The sequence below is a fragment of the Lepidochelys kempii genome, chromosome 4, assembly GCF_965140265.1.
Source record: "Lepidochelys kempii isolate rLepKem1 chromosome 4, rLepKem1.hap2, whole genome shotgun sequence".
Taxonomy (NCBI): Eukaryota; Metazoa; Chordata; order Testudines; family Cheloniidae; genus Lepidochelys; species Lepidochelys kempii.
This window is the reverse complement of record NC_133259.1, coordinates 95,593,210-95,611,652: the sequence shown is the minus strand read 5'-3', so window position 1 is coordinate 95,611,652 and position 18,443 is coordinate 95,593,210. Positions and strand designations below refer to the sequence as shown.

General features: G+C 43.2%; 1 protein-coding gene across 5 annotated transcripts in view; it reads right to left on the bottom strand.

The window, feature by feature from the left end:
* Positions 1–18,443, bottom strand: part of APBB2 (amyloid beta precursor protein binding family B member 2) — a 318,929-nt gene that overhangs the window by 218,107 nt on the left and 82,379 nt on the right. For 4 of the 5 annotated variants that reach the window (XM_073342186.1, XM_073342194.1, XM_073342189.1 and 1 more), the window contains exon 2: positions 14,479–14,597. The exons of the other annotated variant lie outside the window; for it this stretch is intronic. The gene's annotated coding sequence lies outside the window, so the exon portion shown is untranslated. The remainder of the gene's footprint in view (positions 1–14,478; positions 14,598–18,443) is intronic. 5 annotated transcript variants of the gene reach the window in all.

Sequence of the window (18,443 nt, the reverse complement as noted above, 5' to 3'; positions counted from 1 at the left end):
TAGGAACACTGCAGTGATGCACTTAATGTTCTAAAATCATTTAATCAAAAAATCTAAAAAAAAGGTCGTAAAATCAAAACAGTAATTAAAACACACTTCCTTCTGACCACACTCCATACTACATCAACAAGTGATATAACATATAGGATATGAAACGTGAATTATTTGAAAGAATGATTCATTGTGCAACAACAAAGATATCCACCATCTCAGTGAAAAACAAAAGCAAGTCATCTGGCAGGGTGTGGTATTTGGCATGTAGTTTACACTTAAAGAACTCAGATGCCACCTTTTTTGGATTTAATGTAGAAGAGAGCCATTAGGGAAAGGTCAATATTTTCACACTCTTAAGAAACAACATCTTTCAGAAAGCGCTAGTGTTGTAGCAATTAACATCAGCATCTATTTCTAAAGAAAAATGTTCTTCATTAAAACAAACACTGATGTTAAATATCCAACACTCAATATTTCTAAAAGATCCTGTTTAACTGAATGAAAACAAACTTATTTCCCACAATAGTTCCATTCTGCATTAAGCCTGAGAAAGAAAGAAGCTGCATTCAGTGAAAGTAAACTAAAACTTAAACAACTACTCCACAGTGACTTTTACCTTGTTTTTAAAATTCCCTTTTCAGTTTTTCCCCTGCATGAGGTATGGGTATTTCCTCTATGTTTGCAAGGATAATATACCAGGTAGTAAAAATGGCTGAGCCACATCTTACACTGCCCTAACACCACAGCTTCCACTGATATTACCACTTGCAAAACTGCACCATAGGTGAATGATGGCTACCAAGTTTGCAAGTGCAGATGCAGCTGAAGAGCCTCTCATCTTTCAGTAGCATAGCCATCTTATGAGAGAGTTTCCCTAGGGCTTGATTTCCTTCCTTCACAGTTTATTGTGTGCTGCTTTTATAGGAAGCAACTCAAGCTCTAGAGAATTGCTGTTGATTCTATAGATAACATTTTCCATTCACAAATAATAACTGCCAGCACCAAATAAAGATAGAGAATCTGATGCAACAGCAGAGCCTTTATTTCGGAGAATGAACTCTTTTCTTGTGTGTATGTTGATCAAAAACTTCTGTTGACAGAAATGGAAGCCTTTTGCTTATCTACGGAAAAGGAACAGCAACAGACAACTCCAGAACAAGCTTCCCTACAACATTAATGTACCTCCACCAGGTCTGCCAGAAACCACCGCTCAACAGATGTGCCCGTGAGATTTCAGCCCCTTTTCCTAGTATGCCAAAGAAGGTTCTGATGCAGGTTCACTAGAAACAGATTTCACACAGCAGAGCCCTTAGCAGAGATCCTATGCTAACTAGTAATGGGAGACGAATGTGTACCAGTGATCTAGATACAAACTCCTCCATATTGTACTACCAACTAATTCCTTAACACAAGGATCATTTTAAACTGTGTCACTGCACTGGTTCAAATACAGCCCAAGCTGATAGCAACCATCAGTTTTCAGTAGGCTTTATGAAATGAGTTGATGGTTTCAGTTCAGTTCCTAATGGACAGGTATACACACAAGGAAAGTGAACTGTCCTGTTAGCCACAGCAGTGGTCCCTCTAGGGCATGGATGAAGAACATTGATGGGGATTATGGGGCAGTTTTAGATCTACTTATTTTGTTTTGTGGATAGAGGACTTCAGTCTCAAAGGCATCACATTTTTATGTAAGGTATAGGTAAGAATTGCCCCATTTTACAGGTGAGGAACTGAGTCAGAGACTAGTGACCTCATCTTCAGAGGTGTCAAGATCTCAGAACCTGACTTCCCTAATGGCATACAAAGGAATCAGTGTAGGTAACTCGAGAGTCCTGACTTCCAATATCCTACTCTAGTCATTAGACCAATCACAAGAAAATCAACCTTACATCATCAAGCTAAACCAGAGGTGGGGAAATTACGGCCTGCAGGACCGTCCTGCCTGGCCCCTGAGCTCCGGACCGGGGAGGTTACCCGGGGCCCCCTCCCCAGCTGTAACCCCTCCCCCGCAGCCTCAGCTCGCTGTGCCACCAGCGCTCTGGCCCACCACTCCTGCTGGGCAGCGCAGCGGCATGGCTGGCTCTGGCCAGGAGGCGGGGCTGTGAACTCCTGCTGCTCTGAGCGGCAGCCAGCATGGTAAGGGAGCGGTGGGGCTGGATAAGGGGCTGGGGGTCCCGGGGGCAGTCAGGGGACAGGGGGGGTTGGATAGGGGTCGCAGCAATCAGGGGATTGGGAGCAGGTGGGGGGTTGGATAGGGGGTGGGGTCCCGGGGGGGGGTGGTCAGGAGACAAGAAGCGGGGGGGAGGGGGCTGGATGGGTTGGGGGTTCTGATGGGGCAGTCAGGGTGCAGGAAGTGGATGGGGATGGAGGTCAGGCTGTTTGGGGAGGCACAGCCTTCCCTACTGGGGCCTCCATACAGTTTCACAACCCTGATGTGGCCCTCGGGCCAAAAAGTTTGCCCACCCCTGAGCCAAACAGTTAGTGAACTGGAACGCACGAAGTCTACTGTAAAACTACACCTCACTCATTGCTACACTGGGTAACTAATTCTTTCTCAGCCAAGACAGCTACCAGTGAGGAGATTCCAAAATACTCAGTGATCAATTAATCACTATCTCTATGAACAGTTTCCTAACCTCATCTTATTAACAGAAAAAGTACTAATTTGATGTAGACTATAATGTTCTGAAATGAAATTATACCATCAAAACAAAACTGCCAAACAAGAATAATCAATCATTGAAGAACTGTTTAAAACTCTTGAAAGTAAAGTATGACTCTTTAAAACACTAAAGACTAGATTTTCAGTTTACATCTGCCTGGATCAAGCGATAGCAAGTAACAGGAGCAGGAATGGGAGAGGATTCAGATACCAAATGTCACTATTCCTTCCCTGATTTCCCCTCTAATTTTGGGAGGGGAACAATCTACTACTGGATTAAACCAATATCAGTTATCTTTCTCTCTGTGCCAGAACAGCAGCACTAGCTGGCACATGTGGGGCAGAATCAAGGCTATGCTGCTGCCTACCCATTCCCTGCCCACACATGGGAGGGACAGTAATGTCCCCACAAGGGAGCTCCCTGCATACTGACAGGTTTCAGAGTAACAGCCGTGTTAGTCTGTATTCACAAAAAGAAAAGGAGTACTTGTGGCACCTTAGAGACTAACCAATTTATTTGAGCATAAGCTTCTGTGAGCTACAGCTCACTTCATCGGATGCATACTGCGACCCACTCTCTTAGGACTAGTAGGACAATATTTGATTCTTCTACAAAAAAAACAGAATGAAAAGGAGAAAAAAAAATGAAGTGTTTTACAAAAACACAAAATTAAACAGGGGAAGTCTGGTAAAACTGAAGCACTGCAGTCCTGATTCCTGTTGATGAATAAACACTAGAACTGGTAATGGTTTGCATTTCCCCAGAACAGTTTTCCTGGGTTTCCTATGTGGAAATTAGGTATGTTCATTGCTCTTCTAATGCTAGTTCAAGATGAGACACTAGTTACCTGATGCTTGCAAGGAAATATGTTCAGTTCCTGGCCCTCAAGATAAAGATATTCAGCTAACTGGTTGCAGAGAAAATAGAGGATTGTCCTCCCAATTTCCTGACACTCAACTAAAAATAGAAAACACTCATCATCCCATTGTGCTATTATAGCACAACTACAAGGTTATTCACAACAGTAACTCTGACATTTTATAGTGTAGGAAATGAAATTTCCTTATGGGAAAACAAAGCTCTGACTCTCACTTCCTACCAAGTATCCATTATATTAGTATATGAGACAGTATTTATAAATGGTTGAGTACTTTATCTTGCAAGATTTCAAGTAAAATGCTGCTCTAAGCAATTGTACAGCTTTTTAAAAGCTTCTCCCACAATAAAGTAAAGCTCTAAATTTCTTTTTTGTAAAAATAGGAAACTATGCAAAGCTTTACATCCTTTTTAAGGTCTCCTGGTTACACTGGACTGCAACTTGCCTAGCAAAATAAATTATACCCCACTCACTAACAAAATATTTACAGTTAGAAACCAGCTACATTCCAAGAAATATTAATGCTTACATTGGACACAAAATCAGAAAAATTCGAGTACCTTTTTATGAACGCTCTGTGGAGAAAAAAAATGCAGTGTAAGCCGAAAGCAATTCACGGTTTTAGGGCTGTTTTTCTGAAGTTCTGTGTACTCAGCTTAACAAAGATAAAGCAAAAACGTCAACTGTAATAAACTGAATACAAACAACAACACTGAGATTAAAACATATCTAAAGCACGATAATCAGGAAAAATATCAGCAGAACTCACTGTGGAAGCCAGTCATGCCTTAATATTTCTATCAGTAGAGACTAACCTTAAACAAGCTTGATATGGAGAAATATATACAACAGCCATACAAATTAAGATAACACTCCAAAGCCTATAAACAAAAAATCTGTAACACATGCATTTTAGCATTACTATTTGTACTGCAGAAGCCACAACCAAGGTGGGGCTCCGTTTTGCTAAGCACTGTATGCACTGACAGCCCTGCGAAAAGCTTACTAACTAAACACACAATAAGAAAAGGAGTACTTGTGGCACCTTAGAGACTAACCAATTTATTTGAGCATAAGCTTTCGTGAGCTACAACTCACTTCATCGGATGCATACTGTGGAAAGTGTAGAAGATCTTTTTATATACACACAAAGCATGAAAAAATACCTCCTCCCACCCCACTCTCCTGCTGGTAATAGCTTATCTAAAGTGATCACTCTCCTTACAATGTGTATGATAATCAAGTTGGGCCATTTCCAGCACAAATCCAGGTTTTCTCACACACACACCCCACACACACACCCCCAAACCCACTCTCCTGCTCGTAACAGCTTATCTGGAGTGACCACTCACCTTACAATGTGTATGATAATCAAGGTGGGCCATTTCCAGCACAAATCCAGGGTTTAACAAGAACGTCGGGGGGAGGGGAGGAAAAAACAAGGGGAAATGGGTTACCTTCCATAATGACTTAGCCACTCCCAGTCTCTATTCAAGTCTAAGTTAATTGTATCCAATTTGCAAATGAATTCCAATTTAACAGTTTCTCCCTGGAGTCTGGATTTGAAGTTTTCCATCCCACCATCAACCTCAGCCTGGTCCAGTCCACACAAGAGATCCACTTCCTGGATCTACTACAGTGCTGATAAACGATGGTCACATAAACACCACCCTATACCAAAAACCTGCTGACCGCTATTCCTACCTACATGCCTCCAGCTTTCACCCTGACCACACCACACGATCCATCGTCTACAGCCAAGCTCTGCGATACAACCGCATTTCCTCCAACCCCTCAGACAGAGACAAACACCTACAAGATCTCTATCAAGCATTCTTACAACTACAAGACCCACCTGCGGAAGTGAAGAAACAGATTGATAGAGCCAGAAGAGTTCCCAGAAGTCACCTACTACAGGACAGGCCTAACAAAGAAAATAACAGAACGCCACTAGCCGTCACCTTCAGCCCCCAACTAAAACCCCTCCAACGCATTATTAAGGATCTACAACCTATCCTGAAGGATGACCCAGCACTCTCACAAATCTTGGGAGACAGGCCAGTCCTTGCCTGCAGACAGCCCCCCAACCTGAAGCAAATACACCAGCAACCACACACCACACAACAGAACCACTAACCCAGGAACCTATCCTTGCAACAAAGCCCGTTGCCAACTGTGCCCACATATCTATTCAGGGGACACCATCATAGGGCCTAATAACATCAGCCACACTATCAGAGGCTCGTTCACCTGCACATCCACCAATGTGATATATGCCATCATGTGCCAGCAATGCCCCCCTGCCATGTACATTGCTCAAACTGGACAGTCTCTACGTAAAAGAATAAATGGACACAAATCAGATGTCAAGAATTATAACATTCATAAACCAGTCGGAGAACACTTCAATCTCTCTGGTCACGTGATTACAGACATGAAAGTTGCGATATTACAACAAAAAAACTTCAAAACCAGACTCCAGCGAGAGACTGTTGAATTGGAATTCATTTGCAAATGGGATACAATTAACTTAGGCTTGAATAGAGACTGGGAGTGGCTAAGTCATTATGCAAGGTAACCTATTTCCCCTTGTTTTTTTCCTACCCCCCCCCCAGACGTTCTTGTTAAACCTTGGATTTGTGCTGGAAATGGTCCACCTTGATTATCATACACATTGTAAGGTGAGTGGTCACTTTAGATAAGCTTCAGAGTAACAGCCGTGTTAGTCTGTATTCACAAAAAGAAAAGGAGTACTTGTGGCACCTTAGAGACTAACCAATTTATTAGAGCATAAGCTTTTGTGAGCTACAGCTCACTTCATCAGATGCATATCGTGGAAACTGCAGCAGACTTTATATATACACAGAGAATATGAAACAATACCTCCTCCCACCCCACTGTCCTGCTGGTAATAGCTTATCTAAAGTGATCATCAGGTGGGCCATTTCCAGCACAAATCCAGGTTTTCTCACCCTCCACCCCCCCACACAAATTCACTCTCCTGCTGGTGATAGCCCATCCGAAGTGACAACTCTGATAAGCTGTTACCAGCAGGAGAGCGGGTTTGTGTGGGGGGTGGAGGGGTGAGAAAACCTGGATTTGTGCTGGAAATGGCCCAACTTGATCATCATACACATTGTAAGGAGAGTGATCACTTTAGATAAACTATTACCAGCAGGAGGGTGGGGTGGGAGGAGGTATTTTTTCATGCTTTGTGTGTATGTAAAAAGATCTTCTACACTTTCCAGAGTATGCATCCGATGAAGTGAGCTGTAGCTCACGAAAGCTTATGCTCAAATAAATTGGTTAGTCTCTAAGGTGCCACAAGTACTCCTTTTCTTTTTGCGAATACAGACTAACACGGCTGTTACTCTGAAACCTAAACACACAATGGGAATGAGGAACAGAGGTGAAATGACTTGCCCAAGGTAACACAACTGGGAATAGACCCCAGGTCTCCTGACTTCTAGTGCAGTGCCCTATCCATTAAACCACACTGCCTCCATCATGAAGCAGATAATTTCACTAGAAGGTCTTTAAGATGAAGATGGAATTTGCATTTTTACATAACACAGAATAATCAATTTTAGCTGGACAAAGTGGGTGAGGTAATATCTTTCATTGGACCAACTTCTGGCAGGTCCGGCCATGGCTGGGTCGCACCACCCTGGCTGCAGCTGGGGGCAGGCCGGGCCGCCCAGGTTCAGGCCAGGGCCAGGGCCAGGCTGCCTCAGCCGGGTTTGGCCCAGAGTAGGGGAGCCCTGGCCGTGGCAGGTCTGGGCTACCCCATCCGGCCGCAGCAGGTTGGGGGCTAGGGGAGGGGCACCCCTCCCCCCGGCCGGGTTCCTTGAGCTCCTGCATGGTGCTAAATAGGCTGTGTTTACAGGGAACTTACGGGAGACAGCCTAAAAAGCTCAGGTCTGTTAAGGTAATACAGCAGGGGTCCCGAAATGTCCAAAAAAAACCTTTTTTCTTCAGAACATGGCAATACCCAGAGTAGGAAAGCCTCTGCCCCTGAATTCTGGCAGCACCTCCTCTATGGCTCCTAAAAGCAGCAACAAGGACACCTTTGTCAAGAGAAAGGTCCCTGAAGAGGGATGAGGAAAGAGGGTGGGCAGGGGGTAAGGAGTGAAACTGGATGGGATAGCCAGGGTGATGATCGCTAGCATCCAATAGCGTGGCAGACCACACCCAGTGGAATGGTGCGAGGTAGCTTCCAAAGGTCGTGCTCTCTGAACAGCTCTGTTGTGACTCCTGACGAGCCCATCAAATTTGCTGGTGACCTGCGCGAGCAGGGTGCATCATCAAGGAGGAGGAAGAGAGGCAACCTCTGTTGTAACTGGGTTTCTTCCAAACCTGATAATCAGCTTGTCTGGTGTGCTAAAACGGATTCCTCCTGTCTCGTCAGAGGTTGTTGATGGTATAGCTTGTAGTACAAAGCCGGGACACAGATTTCCCAGGGAACACAAAGTGGCTTCACTGTGCTTTAAAGAGTGTAGGGCATTGCCTGTCTGTTTAGTGGAGAGTTCCATGCCTTAAAGGGGCAGGTCTTCGATTGCGGCCTTCACTTCCCTGGGAATGCCCAATACTTGAAGCCATGACACATTGTGCATCATGGCCATAGATCTGGCCGTGGAATCTAAAGCATCCACTGATGCCTTTAGGGCCATCTTGATCACTAACTGGCCCTCTTTCATTATTTCTTTGAGCTCTAGCATGTTCTCAGACAGAAGCTTTGATAGAAAAGATGTCACTCAGTTCCACATCTGTGACAGGGTGGCAACCCTGCACAGCACTGGAAGGGTTTAAGCTGGCCAGGCAGGTCGATTAACTCCATAGGCTGCAGCTGAAGGAGCAGCCAGGGAGCATGGAACTAACTGAGAGCAGCTGTGCAGGAACAGGTGGGGCCTGTATAAAGCCAGGTAGCTGGCAATAGACAAGGACTGCTAGGAAAGGCTACAGGAAGGCAGGCAGCAGACTCTCCCTGGGAAGAGGATTTGGAGCTGGTACAAGCAGAATGGGAACCACATGTGGCAGAAAGCAGTCCAGGGAAGGAGCACTGAAGGCTGGTAGAGGAACCCAAAACTGCTGAGGTGAGGGTCCCTGGACTGGAACCTGGATAGAGGGTCAGTCCAGGTTCCCCTGACGGCCACTGAGGGAGTGGCGCCATGGGGCAGTGAAAAGGAAGACTGCCAAGGTGAAGGGACTTTGTTATCAGAAGGGGGAAACACTGAATTACCTAGCCGAAAGGCTGAGTCACAAAGAGGACACTGAAGTTCCTGGGGCTCAGAGAGGGGCTGCAGACCAGAGGGAGACACAGAATCATGGCATGCAAACTGTGAACTGGGCATTGACCTCAAGAGCTAATTCCCAGAGTGACCAGGAGGAGGCATAAGACCAGAGGTGAGTGGTGCACCCTGTGGCCAGGTCAAAAAATTATATACAGCCAGAAGAGCCTGGTAGTTTGCCACCCATAATTGAAGGGAGGCAAAGGAACAGGATAACCCACAAAATAGGTCGAGCTGCTATGGGTCCTTGTCATTTGGGATGTTTCAGTTGTATGTGCATTTGCCCGCCTGGCTGAGATGATCAAGGAGGCTGGATTGGGATGGGCACAAAAGTACTCAAACCCTTTTTGAGAATCTCGATAATGTTTGTCCACTTTTTTTTGTGGTGAGTGGTACCGTGGCAGGTGTTTGCCACAGGGCTTTAGTGGGATCAAGCAGTCCTCTGTTTATTGGGAGGGTGATCCAGGCCAGGCCCGAAGTTGTCAATACAGTGAACAATTTATGAGATTTTTTTTGTATGACTAATGTGTATTTCTAGAGTCTCTGCAATTCTCATAAGTAGTTTTTGAAATGACTAAGTCACTTGATGTTAGTACCCACGTCAAGGACACCACTTTGTTAGTGGCAAACTGAAAGGTTCTTAGGTGGTAAGGTACAATGTTGTTGCTGCTCTGGCCTCTGGCTCCCCTTAGTACTCCTCCATAACTGGTGAGGGTGGTTTGGCCAGGGATGCCACAGGGGACTGTGATCTTTCTCTTCCTAGACTGGGATGGAGATCAGCTCTTAGAAGCATTTGTATACAGACCCTGGCAAGCCCACTGTAACATGCCATAGGGATATGACTGGCCTGTCTGATATTGGACAGACCAGTGCCATTCCTGATGAAGTGAGAGCAGCTGAGCTCTGTATATCACCTGGTTTTTCTATTATCTTGCCCACAGACCTCAGCGGAGGGGGTTCTCTGCTCGAAGAAGATGGGAATGTGTGCCTCAGTGACAGAGAGAAGTACATCACCTTGAGGGGAGGGGCCAACGTATACAAACCTCTGGGCACTGGCATCTGCATCAGTACTGGTAAGTCCCTTGGTACTGGAGGTCATTTCCAATTCTTCCAGGGGCATGTTCAGTAGCCTCAGTGATTCCGCTGAAGGCAACAATATAGAAGGTTGTTTCATCAGTGCCAGAGAATCTCTCTCTCTCTGTCAGGGAGATAGGCAGTCCCTTATTATTAGCTCTCTATGATGTCTGGGGCTTAGTGATTATCTCCTCAAGAGGCCTGATGTATTCTTTCCTTGTGGGAAGATACTGAGCTCCATCTGAAGTCACTTCACTTTTGATCAGGGAGGACTCTCAGTGCCAAGCCTTGGTACCAGAGGCGTCAGTGTTGGCTCCGTTGCTGATGATGTCAGCTTCAGTGCTGGCAGTGTCAACATTGGAAACTGGTATTTTCTTGGTGCTGTCTTCTCCACATTGGTTTTAGGTGATGTCTGTCTGCTAGGGGGCGTTCAAGGAAGCTGGATTGTACTTGATGATTTCTGGTACCTGTCTCCTCCTCGTACAAAGAGATCTCCATAGACTGTTCCAGCAAGTACACCTTCAGCCACTCATCCTCTGACTTGAAGAAAACAACTGTCACATTGAGCATTTATCCAGTATATGACTGTAGCAGAGTGTAGCAAGACCCCCTTGCTCCTGCTTCTGCTGCGTTCACAAATCACGCAGACCCTGGAGCTTACCAATCACCAGTGTGGTTTATTTACAGCATGCACTCCCACCACCTACAGCTTGGGTTTTCAGCCTTAAGGACTTCTCAGCTTCTGCACCCAGGAGGGAAGAGTTACCACTCTCCTTCCACTCTCTGGCTCCCACCCTATTCCTTTCTTCCCCTGGGCCTGTATGTAGCCCCAGGCTAATTAGGCTGGCAGCTGTTTCCCATTTGCCAATGGTGCAGGTTTCTCTAGCCAGCTCCAATCTACCTCCCTTAATTGGAGCTGGCGTGAGAGAGGGCTGGCTCAGGAGTTCCTGCCCAGAACCCTGTCAAAATGACTCTCTCCCAAACAGAAGAGGCTGAGTCCATCTTGTAATTAAATTAGCCCATTGCAGACCTTGAAGCCATAGGTTTATAGTTTGCCTGTTAAGGCACCCTGTACAGGGTAAGTATACAAGGGGGACTCTACAGGAGAGTCTCACCATCCTGCTACAGGGGTAGCGCAGCTGCCATATTCTTTGGGCCCTCATATGGGAGCATGCACAGCTCATCGGTTATTGCTATTCATTAGACTCTGATCTCACACACATTAGGGACAAGCACACCTACAGTGGGATCCATACTGACATACACTCAAAGAACTCAGAGTTAAGGCAGATAATGCCTTGAAATTTTTGATCTCCCTCTGCCTCAGTGACCTTTACCCTTTAAAGAGCTAAGAGGAAGGTAAACTGGCTTAACGGTCTTCACTGTCCTGAGCTATTAGCTTGTTTCCTTGAAGCCATTCAAAACATAAGGAACTGAATAGGGTTAGTTCCTATCCCATGAATATAGTGACTTGGACAGTTTAGGAGCTCACCATGGCACTGGAAGACAAGAAAAAGACCTAAGCTTGCAAGAGCCCCTGCAACCCTTACAAAAATATGCAGAGCCATGGTTAGTGCTTATGGGTTTCAAGGAGTTTTTCCAGAGTAAGGATTGCAGGTCCATAGCTTGGGCTTGGTCCTGAAACCCTTACAAAGCACCAGGCTGTGAACCTTATTTTTTCACTCTGCTTTCCACTCTGAGCTAACACCGTTCTTTTATATAATCTCAGCAGGTAGTCACATGATTCAGTCACCTGTCCTACTCCCCACCCCCCCCCTCCAAAAATCCCAACACCTCTGGTGATCCTTCCAGGAACTACCCCTCATAAAAGAGGCTTCATTTGGAACAAAGTTGGCTGGCCCTGCCCCTACAAGGACCAAGACAACCCTGTTATAGCCCTAGAATATTTAAACTTGTCCATTACACAATGTAATTATGATACAGACAAAGAATTTTAGTGTAGGACTTTTAACTTATTGCAAGTATTTTATATTACAGTGCAAAAAAGTAGTCCCGCTACTCTTTGCCTCTCCCTCTTTCAATTATTTCATGAGTGCATTTTTTAATTAAAGCAAATTACTGAAATAGCATGAAATTAATTTAATACAAATAGTTATATGTGCAACCAAACTGATGATAAATATAAAGCTAATCAAGGATATTTGAAAAATCTTCCACTAAATATGGTTACATTAGAGTATAACTGGATTAAAATGAAAAATAAGATTCCAGCTACAATTAGGGCTTGTCTACACTTACGGTGCAGCTGCACTACTATAGTGCTTAGATGTTAACTACACCAACAGGAAAGCTTCTCCCATCAGCATAGGTCTACACAGGCAGTTAGGTTGATAAAACCATGTCACTCAGGGGTGGGAAAAATTCACGTCCCTGAGCGACACAGTTGTATCGACGTAAGTTCGTAGTGTAGACCAGAGCTAAGACTGCAACAAAAACACAACAGAAAAAGAGAAAACTACATTTTGTTTATAGCTGAAATACACCATTTTAAAAGAGGACAATTCTTATTTCCATCTAGTACAAAGCAACTTTTGTTAAGAAAATGGACCACTAAGTTGATACCCACACACCCAGTTAATGACCAGAACATAGATATGGCAGAAGTCACTACAAATGAACACTCAGCCAATGATCCTGTGAATACTTATTCACATAAGTAACATACATGTGTAAAGTTACATAATATGTAAGTGTGCAAATGGATGTTTCCTAAGTCTTTAAGAAGAGCTCTGTGTAAGCTTGAAAGGTTGTCTCTCTTACCAACACATGTTGGTCCAATAAAAGATATTACCTCACCCATCTTGTCTCTCTAATATCCTGGGACCAACACAGCTACAACAACACTGCATACATTAATATTTAATGACATTTTAAGGAGGGTTTTTTTGTTTACTTTTCTTAAGGAAAAAATGGAGTTTCAGGTACCTGAACAGTGAACAACAGTAGAAGTGTGTCAATACAATTCAGACCCGTGTTTTTGTTTTCTGTGTATTATATTTTTGTTTGTATAATTGTAGGTACCATAAATGCTCAAGATGCACAGTATTATGATGTTACAGTCCAGAAAACTATTTATAGTTCTTCCAGAGGTCTTCAAAGCATTTAGTATGATATTGCACATGAAAGTGAATTGGTTTAGACTTTGCCTCACACTTAAACCTATGAAAAGACTTGGGATGAGTATGTACAAATAGTCTTCCTGACTTTTGTTATGAGATAGCTGTCAACTGGCTGGAGAGAAACGGCCCTGATTCGCATCACAGGCTAACGCTGCCTCAGTAGCTCCAAAACCAGGGGCGCACAAAGGAGGTGAGCAGGCACCATTCTCTGTGCTGTCAGGTCTGGCACAAAGCACCAGGAGACTGAGTGACATTGAATCTGGCCAGAGGTGTTGATCAGTAGCCCAGGCACAAGCTCTCCTGCGAAGATTTATGGCATGGTCCACACTTCAAAACTGGATCCACCTAACTATGTCACTCTGGGCTATGAAAAATTTTGCTCCCAACACTGTAGTTAGATCAACCTAACCCCCAGTGTAGACGTAGCTAGGTTGATGAAAGAATTCTTCTGTTGATCTAGTTTCTGTTGCTCAGAGAGGTGGATTAATTACAGTGACAGAAAAAGCCCTTCTGTCAACGTAGGAAGTGTACAGACTACAGTGCTACAGTGGCATAACTATTGCACAAGCCCTTCATGTGTTTGGGAGGGACTTAAAGCAGAGAAAGCACTTCTAGATTGGGAAAATGAGTGGTGATGTAAATATGTAATTTTTAACTGCCACTTAGCTTCTATATAGACCTAGACAGTGTTAAAAAATGTTAGCTGATTGTGGTCAGTACTAAGATCTACCCAATCCTGACCAACTAAACCATTTTTAAACATCACAGTCTCTCTTTCTTAGTAGGTGCTAAGTAGTGTTTTAAAATGTTAACTAACTTCTGTTAACCAATAGGTTTTAAACAGTCACTCATCTTCCCAGTTCAGACAAGGCCAAAGATAGAAACCACAATCTGACTGGGAACGTAAGCTAAGTCTACGGATAAATTTTGTACAAGGATATCTATGTCAGTTAGGGATGTAATTTTTTTTTTAAAACCACAATAGTTAACCCAGTCCATCCCCTAGCGTGGATGCTATTATATCGGTATAAAGATGCCTTTTCACCAGTATAGATATTCCTGCATGAGAAGGGGAATAAACTGTACTGGTATATTATATCTCTTATAAGAACTCTTATATCACACTAGGAGCTTGTAATGCTTTAACCATACCAGTATAGTTAAAATGTCACAATCTGTGAGTGTAGACAAGCCCGTATACCCACAGCTGGTTTTACTCGGGCTTTGAAAGGGCTGTCTCATCTGTGTGAGTTTTGTCACTTTCATCTGTCTTCACTCAAAAGCATTACACAGAAAGTACATGCATATTGTGTATAAAAAGACTGTATCCTGGGTCAGTCACCACTCACTTCCCTCTCAATGAGGAAGAAACATACTCCTGAATGCCTGAAAGCTGAGACAATATGAGTGCAGAAAGTAAAACAAAAAAAATTACTTACTCTCCCCAGTTCTTTGGTGGAAAGCTTGTATAGAATGGCAGGTTTCTTCAGCCCTTGCCACTAACACCAGCAGCACTCACCCTCTGAGGACACACGCTGAAGAAATTAACCTATAAATGCTGGGGGGGGGGGAGGGAGGGAAACAGAAGTATGTCACATACAAGCCTGAAGGTATCCAAAAGCTCTTCTAAACAGTGAGCTGAGGACAAGTAAGTAAAAACAGCTAAACTCCTGAAGATGAGAGTTGTTACAGCAACACAACTGTTGGCAGGGCAGCTCAAACCAGTGGCTTCCGCTGGACTTAGAAAGCAATGCAGTAAGTTGTCTGAGATCCACTACAGCAATTACTCATAGGTCCCCTTGGAAAGTGTCCACATTAAAAATGCACTTCCTTGGATGAATGGGGGAAGAATGGAGGTAAAGAGAGCCCTGGATCTATAATCATATACTAACTCAGAAAGAAGGGTCCTCAATTTGTACATGTCGTTAGTACTATGTCTCCTGCAGGAGAAATCATAGGTTGGTATAAAGAAAAGGAGTACTTGTGGCACCTTAGAGACTAACAAATTTATTTGAACATAAGCTTGTATGAGACACAATGATCTAATCTAAGGCACATAAGGTATAGTAGTTGTAAACTCAAATGGACAAATGACCTTTTAAATTATCTCCATCTCCACACCACTTTACAGATGCCAGTATTCTTTCCAATACTCCATATTTTTAAAAATAAAATTAACAAATTCCCTTCCCCAATATTAAAAGTCAGTAGGAAAATAAAATGTGTGCCTTTAAAAATTAACACTGATGAATACCAGACTCTGAAAAAGACAGTCACTAACACAGGTTTATTATAACATAACATTAGAAGTGTTTTTGGTTTGGTTCTTAAAGGAATCAAGCAACTAGTCTATTTTTGGAAAAGGAGTATTTGGAAACAGTAATCTTGCAATCTGTACACTGTATATCAGTCCAGATTCCAACAGTATTGTCTCTCCAACTCTAGATAAATGATAAAGGGTGAGGCTTTTGAGTACTGAAAATATATTGGAATCTTGATTATCTAATACAGTTGCAGGAACAAGGATTCTTTCTACCACAAATACTAGGCATTTCTCAAGTGCAGCCACTGTGGTGTATGCGACCATCAGGGGCTTTTCTTGTGGCCACAGCCTCCTGGGCTGTGATGGAAGGGGGGAAAAGTAGCGGCCCTTCCCCCTCGCTGGTGCTCCTGCATGCACCACTCTGGCATTGATTGCTGGGGCTGCTAGCAGGAGTTGGTCCCTGCCTCCTTCTTGCAACACCTGGGGCACAACGCTGGAGGAGCAGACAGCTGGTGAGTTCCCCACCTTCCTCGGGGCAGGGAGGGTTCAGGGTTTGGGCTTCAGCCCCGGGGTGGCGGGGCAGCAGGCTTTGGTCGTGTGGCTTCAGGCTCCAGGCCCCCGTTGCCCCCACTGGTCCCCCATCCACGCACCCCCATTGCCTCCCCGACCCTCCCATCCAGGGCTTAATTGTCTCCAGGCTTGGCAGGGCTGAGTAAGTTTCCTGTGAAAAGTGATACTTGTACGTTGTTAATATCACTTTTCACAAACAGACTTACTAGCTAGTAATAAATAAATTACAATAACTTGGACATGTATATGCACATATTTATTTGTTTTTCCTAAAACTAATTAAGTATTTTAGGAAAAAGCGTGGCTATACCCCGAGGATATCAAAAAATTTGTCCTGAGAACCCCTTAGATAACCCAACAACAATAGATACTTATTTTACAACAAGAAAACCCATGTTCAAAGTAACTAGATTTCTAGGTAGGAAGTTACCATTTCTACTTTCTATCTGGAGCCAGGCAGTCTGGAATGTAAATATGATAGACCCGAAGATCAAAATCTTATTCACTGCACTGTTGTAAAGTACCCCCAACAACAAAAATACCTTTTTCTTTAGCAAAAGCAGAACTCTAAATCAAACCAAAGTTCTGTCTGTTTTTAAAAGAGAAATGAAACCTCTCATGTCCATCTTAAAGCGGTCTTGTTCTGTTAGAAGTCCATTTACTATAAACCCCCCAAAGTACCAAAATGCAACATATCATTTGCAAGAGATGACTGACATGACAAGAACTTTTATCTTCTTAGTCACACAGAAAGAGATGGAAAAGTCTTGTTCTAAACTTGATGCAATGCAAAATGAACTTAAAAAAAAATATGGTATCACCCCTCCTACGAAGTTTCAAAGAAAAAGATCAATAGTGAAACACATTATTTCTAAAAAGAATAGGAGTACTTGTGGCACCTTAGAGACTAACAAATTTATTTGAGCATAAGCATAATTCAGTCATTGAATCAAGATTCCTGCAGTCACTGAATGCATCCGATGAAGTGAGCTGTAGCTCACGAAAGCTTATGCTCAAATAAATTTGTTAATCTCTAAAGTGCCACAAGTACTCCTTTTCTTTTTGCGAATACAGACTAACACTGCCTCTACTCTGATACCTGTCATTATTTCTAATTATAGAACTTCAAATTCACTTCTGAGTTAATTCTACAGAACATTTCATCCATTCATGTTTACAGGAAAAACAGAAGAGAAACAAACTGCCCAACTTCCTGATCCGTCAGTTGAAATCCATAATTAGCAAGATTAGTAGTCTTCAGTGTTTAAAAACACTAGGTTATATGCAATACGTCATTGAAACTTCAAGCTATCAGCAGGTGACCAAAAATATCTCTCTGCTTTTGACTACGTCCACCTACCGAAAACATTTTTGTTCAAGGATAAGAGCTAAGGACCTAATCCCGCTAACACGTCTGTACTTGCTCAACTTTTCACACTAGAAATTATTTCAAGGGGACTACCCATGAGTATAAACAGTTATGCATGTGTGTTTGCAGAAACAGAGGCCGAAGCCTGAAGACCATCAAGTTTAGCCCTCCAGGTTTGAAAGATGAAACCCAACCTACTATACACTGACCTTACAACAATAATTTTTTAAAAATAAAAATGGCCAGTTGATTAAAATGCATTTAATGTCTAAAATTAAACATGGAAGCAATTAAAAAAAAAGGCTTAAACAAATCTGTTGTGATTGAAAATTTATAAAACAAGATTAACACCAACACTTCTCAGTTCAGGGTTATTTTCATTAGCAGACAGCAGAACAAAGAAGCATTGCAGATGCAAAACATCATACTTCCCTAAGAAACAAAGAAACACCAAGTGCACAAGAAAATCAGTTAGGATTTTCCCACCATCACTTTCATAGTTAGCCAATGACAGATTTGTTGAAATTTCACTAAATTTGGAAAGTGCACCCATAATGTGGTGTAATTACATTCATCACCTTGAATTTAAAAACCAGGATAAACAAGAGAGGTGTGGGGAGCTCTAAGGAGGAGGGAGTGCTATTAAATGATGGCTCACCAGACCATCTGCAGAGCTTGGTAACAGAACTGACCTTTTCAAACATTTCTCAGAGTTTTCCAAGAAAGGGCAATAACATTTGGCAGCAAGTCACAAAGCAAAGCTTTGTCAAGATACACGGGGTCAATTCAACGGTGCCAGAAATAATAGTGTATGTTCCTGAAATGGGTGTAAATGCACACACTATCTTATATCCTCCTGTTGGCTACTCTTCAGGCTACAGTCCTCTCCCCCAAGCCTGCAGTGTACACCCACCTTCCCGCATGTCATTTACACCACCTCTGAATTGGGCAGGTTTGAAAACAATTAGTGGAAGAGGGAAGAGAAGAAAAAAATCTTTTTTTGCAAACCTTAGACTCCCAAATGGGATCCCAGACAGCCAAAGCTGCAGCAAGGTCAGTCTCCCAGACCACACAAGCCAAGTTAATTAAATTAAGACTTTATTAGAAGCAGTACATTGGAAGACAGATAATATGCAGTTATTGATATCCTCCACAGAAAACAAATTAGCAATACTTAGCCCTCACAAATGACCAAACTGGAA